Genomic DNA, 13,822 nt, shown 5'->3' on the forward strand with positions numbered 1-13,822 from the left:
ACAGTAGACAACTGCATCTCCTTCCTTTCATTCTTCCAAAGCAAAATTGACAACATCTACAGCAGCTTAACCACCACTGCACCTGCTCCCCCTCAAACCATCTGCCCCCCCCCCCTTATCCTGCCAACCCCTGTCTCAGTTCTCCCCAGTCTCCCCTACTGACCTCTCTGAACTCCTCATAGGAATGAAAACTGCCACCTGCACTCTTGACCCCATCCCCTCCAGCTTTGTCAAGGCCTCCCTTCCTGCTCTCTCTCCACTTATCACTGCAACAATAAACTCCTCCCTGTCTACAGGCATCGTCCCACCATCCCTCAAAATTGCTGCTGTTACCCCCATTCTGAAAAAACCTGGACTCAACCCTGACACCCTAAACAACTTCAGACCCATCTCCAACCTACCCTTTCTGTCAAAAGTTTTGGAACGCGCTGCAGCCACTCAACTTAAACATCACCTCTCTGCCAATAACCTGTATGAAACATTCCAATCCGGGTTCCGCTCCAACCACAGTACTGAAACTGCTCTCCTCAAAATCACCAACGACCTTTTCCTCTCCTCTGACGCTGGCAACCTCAACATTCTCATCCTCCTCGACCTCAGCGCCGCCTTTGACACCATCAATCACACCATCCTCCTCACCCGACTTGAAACCACCTTTAACATTACCGGCACTGCCCTCTGTTGGATCAAATCATACCTCTCCGACAGACGCCAGTTCATCTCCATCAATAACTGCAAATCCCCCACTGCTCCCCTCCCCCAAGGTGTCCCCCAAGGTTCAGTTCTTGGCCCACTCCTCTTCATCCTGTACCTGTCCCCCCTTGGTCACTTAATCTGCCGTCATGGTCTCCAATTCCACTGCTTCGCCGATGACATCCAGCTTTTCATCTCAACCAAGTCCATCTCCACCGCCACCCACTCTATCCTGACAAACTGCATCACTGAAATAAAATCCTGGCTTCAAATCAACTTCCTCAAACTTAACTATGATAAATCTGAAATAATCATCATTGGCCCAATAACGCTCACCAAATCCACCCATAACTTTGCCCTCAACATCGACGGTTTCCCAGTATCCACCTCCCCTCACATCCAGAATCTTGGCATCATCTTTGACCAAACCCTCTCCTTCGACAAATACACTAAACAGATCACAAAGACAGCCTTCTTTCACCTGAAAAACATCGCCCGTCTCCGTCCATCCCTCTCCTCCACGGCTGCAGAAACCCTAATCCACGCCTTCATCACCTCCCGTCTGGACTACTGCAACAGCCTCCTCTTTGGTTCATCCTCAATAATCATCAATAAACTCCAATACATTCAGAACTCCGCTGCCCATCTACTCACCCATTCCCGGACCCGTGACCACATCACCCCCGTCCTTTACAAGCTTCACTGGCTCCCCATCCCCCAGAGAATCCAGTACAAAATCCTCCTCTTGACCTACAAAGCCCTCCATAACCTGGCCCCATCCTACCTGACTGACCTCCTCTCCAGACACACTCCCACCCGCAACCTCCGCTCTGCTGGTACCAACCTCCTGACCCCCCCCCCCCCCCCCCCCATGCGGACCAAATTCAGATCCTGGGGGGACAGGGCCTTCTCCATCGCTGCTCCCACCCTCTGGAACTCACTACCTCACACCATCAGAGACTCCTCCTCACTCACCACATTCAAAACATCACTCAAGACCCACCTGTTCAACACTGCATTCAACATTTAACCCACAGCATTTAACCCACTGAACTATAACACTACGTGGAACGGACAGTCTGCGAACACACACACAAAAGGCCCATAGGCAGTGAGTTTTACATGAAGCCACGGGATCGCAATGCATTATGGGATTTAGTCACGCAAAAAGCGTATTGCTTTTGTATCGCTGTGATTGAACGACGTACACATCTTGCAAGATTTATATAGAGATTTCTTTCATAATTGCACATTTGTTCTTAGTTGTTTCACTTCGGTGACATGATACTAGAGTAAAACAGAATGCCATCCTGTTCTGCAATCAACTGCACGAATCGAGATGTTCGTGAAAATCGCGAGAAAGGGTTGACATTTCACAGGTAAGGAAACGCCAATTTACAGGCAGTGTAGTCCCAACCATATATTTTGGTGTTTGTTGTGTGGAGAATGGTAATCAAAGAAGGAGAGATGTGACAAGTTTAACATGAAATCACACCATTTTCTGGTGTACAAAACAATATTGATGTCCGTAGTTTTGTCTGAGAAACCTGGCAGTGAACCTGGCAGCACAAATATTCAGTGCCAGTGTTGCTGATGCTCTGCAATATTGCGAAGAAAAACTTCAACTTCCACAATTCCAGGGCTGCAGTGCAACTATAGAGTTTCTTCGGCATGTTGATTCAGCCTTCGATGCTTTAAACAGCAGAAATCCGTTTGGAAGGGGGCTGAAAGCACCATTGAAAGGGGACAACCATGCATCCATTCAACAACGATTGCATGATGCTGAAGTCTTCCTTCTCGGTCTCAAAGATGGATCTGGTAGGAAAATGTGTGAAGGACCAAGAAAGACTGGTTTTGTTGGCTTCGTTGTTAGCATCAGAAGCATTTTAAACATGTATCAAGAACTTGTCGCACCAACCGATGCCCCACTCAAATACCTACTAACGTATAAATTCTCTCAGGATCACATTGAATTGTTCTTTTCCGCCCTCAGAGCACGTGGAGGATTCAACAACAACCCCACTGCAAGACAGTTCAAAGCTGCATACAAACGCCTGTTGATGAGACATCACATAAAAAATGGCACTGGGAACTGTATTCTTCGTGATGACACAGCCATTCTTCACACTGAGAGCGTCAATGATGTCACAACTATGAACATTACTCGAAAGTATGATCTCATTCCCAGACAACCCAGCAAGACAGATCATGACTACAGTGACATGCCACATATTGAGCCCTTATCAGAATATAAGGATGCGGCTGTCAACTACATCAGTGGATACATTGTGAAATCTCTTAGGCTGCATATGGACTGTATGGAATGTGCCAATGCAATGTCATCTTCTGATGGCAATGCTCATGACTTTGTCACCATGAAAGATCGCGGGAGGCTGCAGAGGCCATCAGCTAGCGTAGTATCTGTATGTAGAGAAACAGAGAAATGTTTCCAGCGACTTCTAAGAATAACTCAAGGAAAGCTTCCTCAAGGCCGTGGAGTGACATCTGCTATCTCTTCCTCAGTTCTGGAGAACACAAGCCACATGAACTTATTTCCTCAGTTGCACCGTCACCAGTTTGATACTACAATTGACAACAACCACATTCACAGCCTGATCAAGAAAATTGCATCACGGTATGGACAGATCAAGCTCTACCACTTAGGAAGGGTAAAAACAGATGCTGCTACCGGGCCCAAAGTAAGGAAGCTCCTAGCCAAAACAATTTTGTTTCGTCATCAGTAGACATGGACTTTATATTATGTAGAAAATGATAATAAATTGGATTTTTTTTTTTATTAGCATACAACATCCAGATATTTCAAAGACATGTATGATCTTAATGATAGTGAAAATTATTGTGTCAGACGCGAATTAAACAGCAGCAATAGATAGATAATTTATCAGCTCCCCAAAACGTACAAAACGGTTATCCCTAAGATGACAAATTTTGAAATAGACATTGTCACAACCGTACATGCCCAAATAGTCCAAGGCATAAATGTTAAATAATAAAAGATAAAACAATAAGGTATCAAATTCCATCTAATAAAATAGAAACATCTGTCAAAGAATTAAAATACTGAACACTATTACATCTGTTGAATGCCCAATAGCACTGAACATGTACTACACAAGAATGAACGCTCGAGACAAGCTGGTAATGGACACGGACTGTCATGAAAATGGTTGTTTTTTTTCTCCAGATGTGCAGGCCAAAATAAAACCAAATTTGTTCTATCTTTAGTCATGTGTGTAACATTGATAATCATGGATTCAATATTTTTAGTACGTTCTTGCGATGAAAATAATGGCAAAATTTATCTTGGAAAACGTACACCTACCCACAAAGGCTATGGGGGCATTCATTTTTCTGGGTGCATACGATAGGGGGCGCCATACATGTCGGTGGCTTCAGCGGATCACGGGCACCGTCCGTTCCACGTAGTGTTATAGTTCAGTGATTTAACCCCTGACTATCTCTTCTCCTTCTCCTTCCTTTTGCTTTGATTATTTACCTGTTGATTTTTGTCTTTTTGCACTTGTTTTTTTGTACTCTGTCAAAGCGTCTTTGGGCTTCTTGAAAAGCGCTATATAAAATAAATGTATTATTATTATTATAAAATAAAACTATTTTATACACTCTAATTGGTTGCTCGGCAACATTAAGAGGTGCTTCTTCCTCGGCAGTGCAGGTATATTTGTACTGGTTGTTGTCTTTCGCCACCAGGGCAACACAGAAACACAGGGAATAATAAAATTAGTTTGATTAGATGTTTGTTTGTTTTGGCAATTTCATCTATATTTTGACCATTTACTGACCTTGTGTTTGCATTCAACTTGCCGGGACAAAGCGATCATTTCACTTGTGGGGACCATTGACTTGCCAGGACAAAGCATGCTAAAAGTGTGTGTAACAACAACGAGCTATCACGTTTTTTATTCATGTAATAATCGCATCGTTACATCCCCTCAGCATGGAAGTTTTCCAACAATCGGTCAATTGTAGTGTCTATATCTTTGTCCAATCAGATTGCCCTTTGTATGTGACATATACTTTGACATTGAAGGTGTATGCCAGTGCAGAGGTATGTCAAATGAACACCAGTCATTATAGAACCAACATTAAATCACAGATACTCAAATAAAGATTGACCTCATTGGTTGTCGATATTAACATGCTTTGGCAAGTTCCATGTAATTTCATAGCCCAACAGATCGATATGACTGCACAGAAAATACTGTAATAGTGCCGTAAATAGCAGACAAACCAGATAGATAATGTCTTCGTTTACCCGACTCAACAACTCTAAAAAACAAAGCTGACACCAGTACAATAATGATGAGAGCCCAGAATGTCCAAGGAATGTATTGAGAATGACTTGTCTGCCACCATGTGATTTGACTCAGTGCTTCAATTAATTGAATGACATGAATAAGGAAACAAGGGTAGGGCATTGTAGGGGAAGTGGGAGAGAAGGGAAAGACGTTTTGGAGGCGAAATGAGGAAGGAGAGAAATGTGTAAGGGGGAGGAAATCAGGGAAGGGGCATTAATGGAACATAGTGGGGACGTCAAAAAAAAATTCCACCATATTTACCCTTGCCAGAGGAGAGGGTATTGCATTTGAGTCCGTTTGTCTGTTTGTCTGTCTGTTTGTTTGTCTGTCAGTCTGTTTGTCTGTTTGTTCGGTCACGTGGTTCGGTCGCCATCTTGGAAAAAGCGAAAAAAAATTGCACCTCTATATCTCCGAAAGCGCTGAATAGAAAGAATTGAGACATGGCTCATTGTAAAGAACTCTCCTTGGGGAATAAAATATGTTAATGATGATGTCATAGGTGCCTTCATTATGACGTCATAATTCGACAAGTACAAAACGTCATCCGATCAAGATGAAATTTCTTGAGCATAATCTAGGAATAAATTAGTGGAGAAAAAAATAATGCTGACGTCATCGATCAAGTGGTTCGCCCGCCATATTTGTTTTAGCACAAAAGCTTTAAAAAACACTGAAAATACATCTTGGCAAGGGTTTGCAATCTCTGATTGCTCTTTTTCTTGTTGTATTTGTAATCAGTAGATGGTCTTTGTCATGATGCAAGAGATTTTTAATTTATCGGGATTTTCAGAATGCATTTTAAGTCATAAATTCCCCATATTTTTGCGTATGTATGTACTGTATACACCAATGGATGAAGGGGGGGGCGTGGGGGCTTGATAACATTTTAAGGACGGCCCCCCCTCAAACAAACTCTCACTGTGCCTCATTCCATCACCATCAAACCTTTCATCCTCCTCATCCTTCCCTTTCTTGTAACTCTTCTGTAATCTCTGACACACTATCAACTGCTCTTCCTACATCCCCCTCTCACCCTTCATCTGACCCTACCCCTCCCCTCCCCTGTCCTGCACCCGATGCTCCCCCTCTCTCCTCACTAATGGTATGGACCTCAAACATCCGGGGCCTTCGCTCAAACCTGATTGATCTCTCCATTCAGGTTGCTTCTGAAAATCCAGACTTGATCTGCTTAACAGAAACTTTCCTCCTTCAAGATGTCTCCGATTCCTTAATATCTCTTCCTGGTTACTCCCTCCTCCGGTACGATAGACCTGAGCCTCGTCCTGGTAGTGGGGTGGCTATCTTTATCAAAAACTCTCTTCCTCACTCTCCCTGCACTGCCCTCTCTCCACCCCACCCACAGGAGTACCTCTGGCTACGGCTTCCTCTCCGCTCCCACCTTTCGTTCATATGTGTTCTGTACCGTCCTCCAAACAGTGATGACTCCATTTACATTTCTCTGTCGGACAACATGGACCAACTTCTATCAACTCATCCAAACTCTCTCTTCCTCATATGTGGCGACTTCAACTGTCATCATGCCAGCTGGCTGGGTGTGGGTTCATCTCTCACCAGCCATGGCACCTCAGCAAAGGACTTCTGCGACTCATTGGGACTGACACAATCTGTCAATTTCCCGACCCAGATCTCAGTCAATGGAGTATCTTCTCTTCTGGACTTGGTTATGACTAACTTCCCTGCAAATATCTGCTGCTCTTCTTCTGCTCCAATCGGTTCTTCTGATCATGTGCTTGTTAAAGTGGACATCTCTCTGGCCATTCTCAGAGAGCCTCCTCAGCGTCGACGAGTCTGGCATTTCACTCAGGCCGACTGGCACGGTCTGCAAGCAGCCATCAATCAACTGGACTGGTCTCCCATCTCTAATGCCTCTGACATCAATTCTTCCTGGGAATTCTTCCAAAGCAAACTGCTCTCTCTCATGCACAGATTTATCCCATCTCGTCTTCAGTTGTCTTACCCTTCCTCCCGTCCATGGTACACTGAATCTTGTGGTGAGGCAGTTGCCCTGAAACAACTTGCCTTTGCATCTTGGAAGGCAAATCCAACTGAAGGCAATCTCAGTTCCTTCCACCAAGCTCGAAACAAGTGTGTTTCTACCCTCAGGAGTGCCAGGAAGCACTATCTCTCCACACTCAAGATTGAACTCTCAAACCTGTCTCCTTCCTCCAAATCCTGGTGGCGTCTGGTCAAATCCGTTTCTGGTGTTTGTTCCCCCTCCATCCCCTCCCTTACCTCAAATGGCTACACAGTTGACACCGCACGTGACAAAGCCGAATGCCTCAACTCTGTGTTTGCCTCAAAATCTTGTGTCCCAAACCCATCTCTCTCTGTTCCCACCTTTCCCAGTCGAACCCAACTGCTCCTGGACTCTGTATCCTTCTCTCCTGACAAGGTGGAGAAGTTTTTATCAAACCTCGACGCTGATTCTGCAACTGGACCAGATGGCATCAGCCCTCGGGTCCTAAAATCCTGCTCTGCCGCTCTATCTCACCCTCTCTCTGTTCTTTTCACCCTCTCTTTTGCTCAAGGTCATCTGCCAGCATCTTGGAAATCAGCAAACATTACCGCTTTACACAAAAAAGGTGCAAAAACAGATCCTTGCAACTACAGACCAATCAGCCTGCTCCCAATTATCAGCAAAGTCATGGAATCCATCATTGCTTCAGATATCAAATCCTTCCTCTTCTCCAATGGCTTGATCTCTGATCATCAATTTGGATTCAGACCAGGTCATTCTACTCTGGACATGTTGCTTCTGCTGTCTCAACAATGGATGGAGGTCCTCAATGCCAAACAGGAAATCAGAGCTGTCTCACTTGACATATCACGTGCCTTCGATACGGTCTGGCACCCAGCTCTGCTCACCAAACTCGCCTCCTATGGTATTCAGGGAAATCTCCACTCATGGCTTGCGGATTTCCTCTCTGGTCGTAGGCAACGTGTGGCCCTGAATGGATTTCTCTCATCTTCCCTTCCTGTTCTGGCTGGAGTTCCCCAAGGTAGTGTTCTGGGCCCTGTGCTATTTCTGGTCTTCATCAATGATCTCTCCGACTCTCTGGAAAATCCTCTCTATCTCTTTGCTGATGACTCCACTATCTGCCGCTCCATTCCTCATCCCTCAGATCGGCAGTCTGCAGCGTCCTCACTCTCTGCAGACCTGGTCAAAATCACAGACTGGTTAAACAAGTGGAACATGTCTTTCAATCCTGACAAATCTCACACTCTTACAATGTCTCTCCGAAAGGACCGACTGGACAACCCTCCCATCTACTTTCTCAACAATCCTCTCCAAGAAGTTCTGTCGCTCAAGCTTTTGGGTCTCACTATCTGCCATGATCTTTCTTGGGAAAACCACATTTCCAAGCTGGCCTCCAAAGCCAGTCGCCGACTGGGCATCCTCCGTCGTGCGAAGTCCTTCCTTGGCACACCTGAGCTCCTCACCACATACAAGGCTTTCATCCGCAGCTCAATGGAATACTGTTCCCCCCTCTGGGCTGGTGCTCCTGCCTCACACCTTGCTCGGCTTCACGCTGTTGAGGCCAAAGATTTCAGAATCATTGGAATCTCCTGCGATGTAGTCAACTCCGAGGGCCTTTCACTCACTCACCGCAGGCAGGTTGGTGGTCTTTCTGTCTTCTACCGACTCCTCTCCGGCCTTGCTCCCCCAGCTCTCTCTGTGCTCTGTCCCCCCAATATTCCTTCAGGTCGCACAAGATCTTCCTGCAACCCTCTTATGGTTAAACTGCCAAAGTCTAGGCTCTCTGCTCACCTTCACTCTTTCATTCCCCTTTTCTCCCGCCTCTGGAACAAACTCCCCCACTCCCTTCAATCCCACTCCTCCCTCCAGGTCTTTAAAACAGCTGTTCACCACCATCTCTTATCTTCCCCCATCGAAAACCTTGATCTTTTCTACCCCCGGTAATTCACCCCAGAGTCCTTGCAGTGTTCATATGTTTTATTCCTCACGTACCTCCCCCCAAGTCCTCCCGATGTCCCTGCTCTCAAATGTTGTGTTTGTGTCCTTCCCCCTCTCTCCCCATCTTGTCTGCCGCTCCCCTTGTTTTTTGTGTTTTGTGTGTCGGTTTGTCTTTTTGTGTGATTAATGTTAGCTCTTTCACGAGCCTCGATCTTGTATACAAAAAAAAAAAAATTTTTTACGGTACTTACAATATTCCAAAATATACCAACATTTCTTTATTACCCTCACCAGAGGAGAGGGTATTGCATTTGGGTCCTTTTGTTTGTCTGTTTGTTTTCTGTTTGTCTGTCTGTCTGACTGTTTGTCTGTCTGTTTGTCCACACAGAATAAATATGATTTTCTCTGCAACCATTGGTCCGATTGACAGGAAATTTTCACCATAAGTGCATCTCCTGCTGTCGATTTAAAAAATAATTATGACGTCATAGGTCACGTGGTATGGGCACCGTCTTGGAAAAACTGAAAAACTTTGCACCTGAAAAAATCTCCAAAAGCACTGCATAGAAAAATTGAGACATGTCTAATTGTCAAGAACTCTGCATGGGGAATAAAATATGTTAATGATGATGTAATAGGTGCCTCCATTATGATGTCATAATTCGACAAGTACAAAACTTCATCCGATCAAGATAAAATTTATTGAGCGTCATCTCGGGATAAATTTGTGGAGAAAAAAATAATAATGACCATCAGTCACGTGGTTCGGCCGCCACATTGGTTTCAACAACAAATTACATTTTGAACAAAAAAAAATTTTTAAGTGATTTCTCAAAAAAAAAAACACCCGATAAAATACACCTCACAAATACGTCCTGGCGAGGGTCTGCAATCTCTGATTACTCTTTCTTGTTTTCAATATGTAATTACGTATAGTTGTTGAGGAAATTTTTTTGTTACTCATGATATACACTCGTACGTTTGCATGCAATATATATATTTGTCCGCATTTGTTCGACTGTTGTGAACAAAACATTGTCTGTATATGTACCCAATTGGATTGAGTGCTGACATGATGGTGCAGAGGTGGTGCACTTACTTTTGAACTGTCTCTTCTGGGTTTAATTCCTGACCCGACTATAATCTATGAGGGGTGAGTGTTCACCTGCCTGAGAAGAAAGTAAAAAGAAAATCAAAATGCCCAACACTGTAGGTGCGGAATGATAATGTAACATCCCCACTCATAATAATTTGCACACCAACACATTAAAATGACATGTCTGCGATCATAAAGCGATCGACAAGGATATGCCTCCTCCAGTGCCCACAATCAGCGTCCACAAATTATAAGATGGTCAAACACTTGGAACATGTCTTTCAATCTTGGAACATGCTCTATATGTTAACTTTCACTCGAGCCTTGACTTACTATACAAAAAAAAATCCTGACAATCTCTCACCCTCGCTATGTCTCTCCGAAAGGACCGTCTGGAAAACAATTCCCCCGGCCCCTCCACCCTTGACTCCACCCCACCGCCCATCAACTTTCTCAACAATCCTCTTGAATAAGTTCTGTCACTCAAGCTTTTGGGTCTCACTATCTGCCATGATCATTGCTGGGAAAGCCACATTTCCAAGCTGGCCTCCAAAGCCAGTCGCTGAATGGGCATCCTCCGTCATTCAAAGTCCTTTCTTGGCAATTTTGAGCTCCTCACCACAAACAAAGCTTTCATCCACAGCTTTATGGAGTACTGCTCTCCCCTCTGGGCTGGTGCTCCTGTCTCAGACCTAGCTTGCCTTCACGCTGTAGAAACCAAAGCTTTTAGAATCATTGGAATCTCCTGCGATGAAGCTGATTCTGAGGGCCTTTCACTCTCTCACCGCAGACAGGTTGGTGGTCTTTCTGTCTTCTATCGACTCCTCTCTGTTTTAGTTCCTCCTGCTCTGTCTGTGCTTTGTCCCCCAAATATTTCTGCAGGACACAATGTCTGTCAGCAACCCTCTTCTGGTGAAACTGCCAAAATCAAGACTCTCTATTCTCCTTCACTGTTTCATTCCTCTTTTTGCCTGCCTCTGGAACAAACCCCCACACTCTCTTCAATCGCACTCCTCCCTCCAGGTCTTCAAAACAGCTGCTCACCACCGTCACATATCTTCCCTCATCCAAAACCTTGATCTCTTCTACCCCTGTTAATCCACCACAAACCCACCTCCTTCACATTCCATTTTCCTTCCTGAAATCCCCTGTAGTGTCCATATGGTTTAATCCCGTGTACCCTGCCCCAGCCCTCTCTTTTCCACAGATCTCCTGATGTCGCTGTTCCCTACTATTGTTATGCTTACCTCTCTCTCCCCCTCTTGTCTCCTGCTTCTTTTGTTATATGTTATGTGTGTTAGCTCTTATACGAGACTCGACAAAGTATAACAACAAAAAAATCCATTGATGGCCATATTCTCTTTGGACCACCATATGACCTTGACCTTCAAAAATTAGGGATTGAGTACAAGTTCAGAAAATGTGCCCCCATCTACAGTCTATTTACAAACCCCACAGTATGAAAATCGGAGGAAAATTATTCTTCAGGTTATGATCAAAAAGGTGTTTTTTGTTAATTTGATCACAATCTGAAAAACGTAAGTCATGGACACGAATCAAACATCAGGTGCACAACTTCATTGTTGGTACACTATTATGATGCAAGAACATCTTGGAAGGCCAAGCGAGCGGTCTTTAAGATTCCGCATTGGAAAAATTGAGTGATGACAAAAAAAAAAAAAGCATTGTTTTTTTTTCAGGCCTCTATTTGACCTTGACCTTTAACCCGGAGAAGTATGATGTCAATTAATTGTAGATGCACCTTCCTCTAGTCTAGGCTATCTAGAAATGGCCATTTCATTCTTATCGGACATACCTCAGTCGAGTTGTGGTGAAAAATGGTAATTTTTCTATTAAGTCATGACCATAAAAGTTAGGTCTAGGTCAAAAAAGTCAACCTGTATACTTTTTATTCCCATTATTGATGCAAATTTTCATACCAAATGTCCCAGCCAGATACAGTCATGGCCAAAAATATTGGCACCTTCGCACTTTTTCCATATAATGCACCATTTGTTTCCAGAAAATTGTTGAAATTAAAAAAATCTTTTGGTGTCAACATACTGTATGTATTTTTTTGGTTTGCAGTGGAACAAAGCAAAAAAGTTGAAAAAAATACTAAATGTTAGCTTATTCCACACAGAAATCCTAAAATGGCCTGTACAATATTATTGGCAGCTTTTAGAAGTTGTTAGAAATAATTCGATTTCAAGCAGGTGATTCTCCTTTACTTTGGAATTGAACTCACCTATGGTGAGTTCCAGGTGCCTGCAATATAAAAAAATCACTCATTCAACCAATTTGAATAGAGAAAATGGAGTCATTCTGTTGGTTTTTGTCACTGTGTGTATCACAATGAGCATGGAGAAAAGAAAGAAACCAGAGAATTGTCTGAGGAGGTCAGACGCAAGAATGTAGTCAGGCATGGACAATCTCAAGGCTACAAGTCCATCTCCAGAGACCTTGATGTTCCTGTGTCCACCATACACAATGTTATCAGGAGGTATAAGGCCCATAGCACCGTAGCCAACCTCCCTGGACGTGGCCGCAAGAGAAAACTTGATCGAAGATTGCAGCGAAGGATTGTTCCAATGGTGGAGAAAGCACCTCGATCAACTGCCAAAAGATTCAAGCTGACCTTCAGACACAAGATACGACAGTTTCAATTCGCACCATCCTTCACCTTCACCAACTCAATGAAAGGGGGTTCTATGGTAAGAGACCCAGGAGGACCCCACTGCTGAGAGAGAGAGACTTAAGAAAGCCCGACTGGAGTGTGCCAAAACACACCTGAACAAGCCAAAATCCTTCTGGGAGAATGTGCTGTGGACAGATGAAACCAAATTAGAGCTTTTTGGTAAAGCACATCATCTCTATGTTTACAGAAAACAAAATGAAGCCTCAAATAAAAGAACACCTTCCCTACAGTCAAAATGGAGGAGGTTCAGTGATGTTTTGGGGTTGCTGTGCTGCCTCTGGCACTGGATGCCTTGAATGTGTGCATGGCATCATTAAATCAGGAGATTACCAAGGAATTTTGGAGCGCAATGTTCAACCCAGTGGCAGAAAGCTGGGTCTCCATCAGAGGTCATGGGTCTTGCAGCAGGACAATGACTCCAAACACACTTCAAAAAGCACTCAGGAATGGTTCAAGACAAAATGCTAGACTGTTTGTCTGTCCGTTTGTGAACAAAATATCTCAAAAAGTTGAGGACGGATTCGGACAAAATTTGGCAGTGAGGTAGTGTGTGAGATACGGATGAACTGATTAGATTTTGGTGAAGATCCGGATTTGGATCCGGCTAGTAGAATTTTTAAGTGATCCTCCACCATTGGGAGATAGGGCCAAAAACGATAAATAGCAGAATGTCTCAAAAAGCTGTGGACGGATTTGGACGTAACTTGATGGACCGGTTTTGTGTGTGACAAGGACGAATCGATTCGATTTTGGTGAAGATCTGAATATGGATTCGGATATGATAGTTATTTAATTTTTTTAATGATTCTTCACCATTGAGTGATAGGCTAAAACCAACATATAGCAGGATATCTCAAAAAGTTATGAACGCATTTGGACAAAACTTGGTGGAGAGGTTGTGTGCTTGACAAGGAAGAATCGATTCAATTTTGGTGAAGATCTGGATATAGATAGAAGGATTTAAGTGATTCTTCACCATTGAGAGATAGGGCCAAAAACGATATATAGCAGGATGTCTCAAACTTATGGGCGAGTTCTAACATGGACAAGTTATGACAAGA

At 43.8% G+C, this 13,822-nt stretch overlaps 1 protein-coding gene across 1 annotated transcript in view; it reads left to right on the top strand.

Annotated features, from left to right (window-relative positions):
* LOC137435261 (contactin-associated protein-like 2) overlaps nucleotides 1–13,822 on the top strand; it is a 175,787-nt gene that overhangs the window by 37,548 nt on the left and 124,417 nt on the right. The gene's annotated exons all lie outside the window — the stretch shown is intronic.

Source organism: Myxine glutinosa, chromosome 1 (genome assembly GCF_964187855.1).
Source record: "Myxine glutinosa chromosome 1, kmMyxGlut1.1, whole genome shotgun sequence".
NCBI classification, from domain to species: domain Eukaryota; kingdom Metazoa; phylum Chordata; class Myxini; order Myxiniformes; family Myxinidae; genus Myxine; species Myxine glutinosa.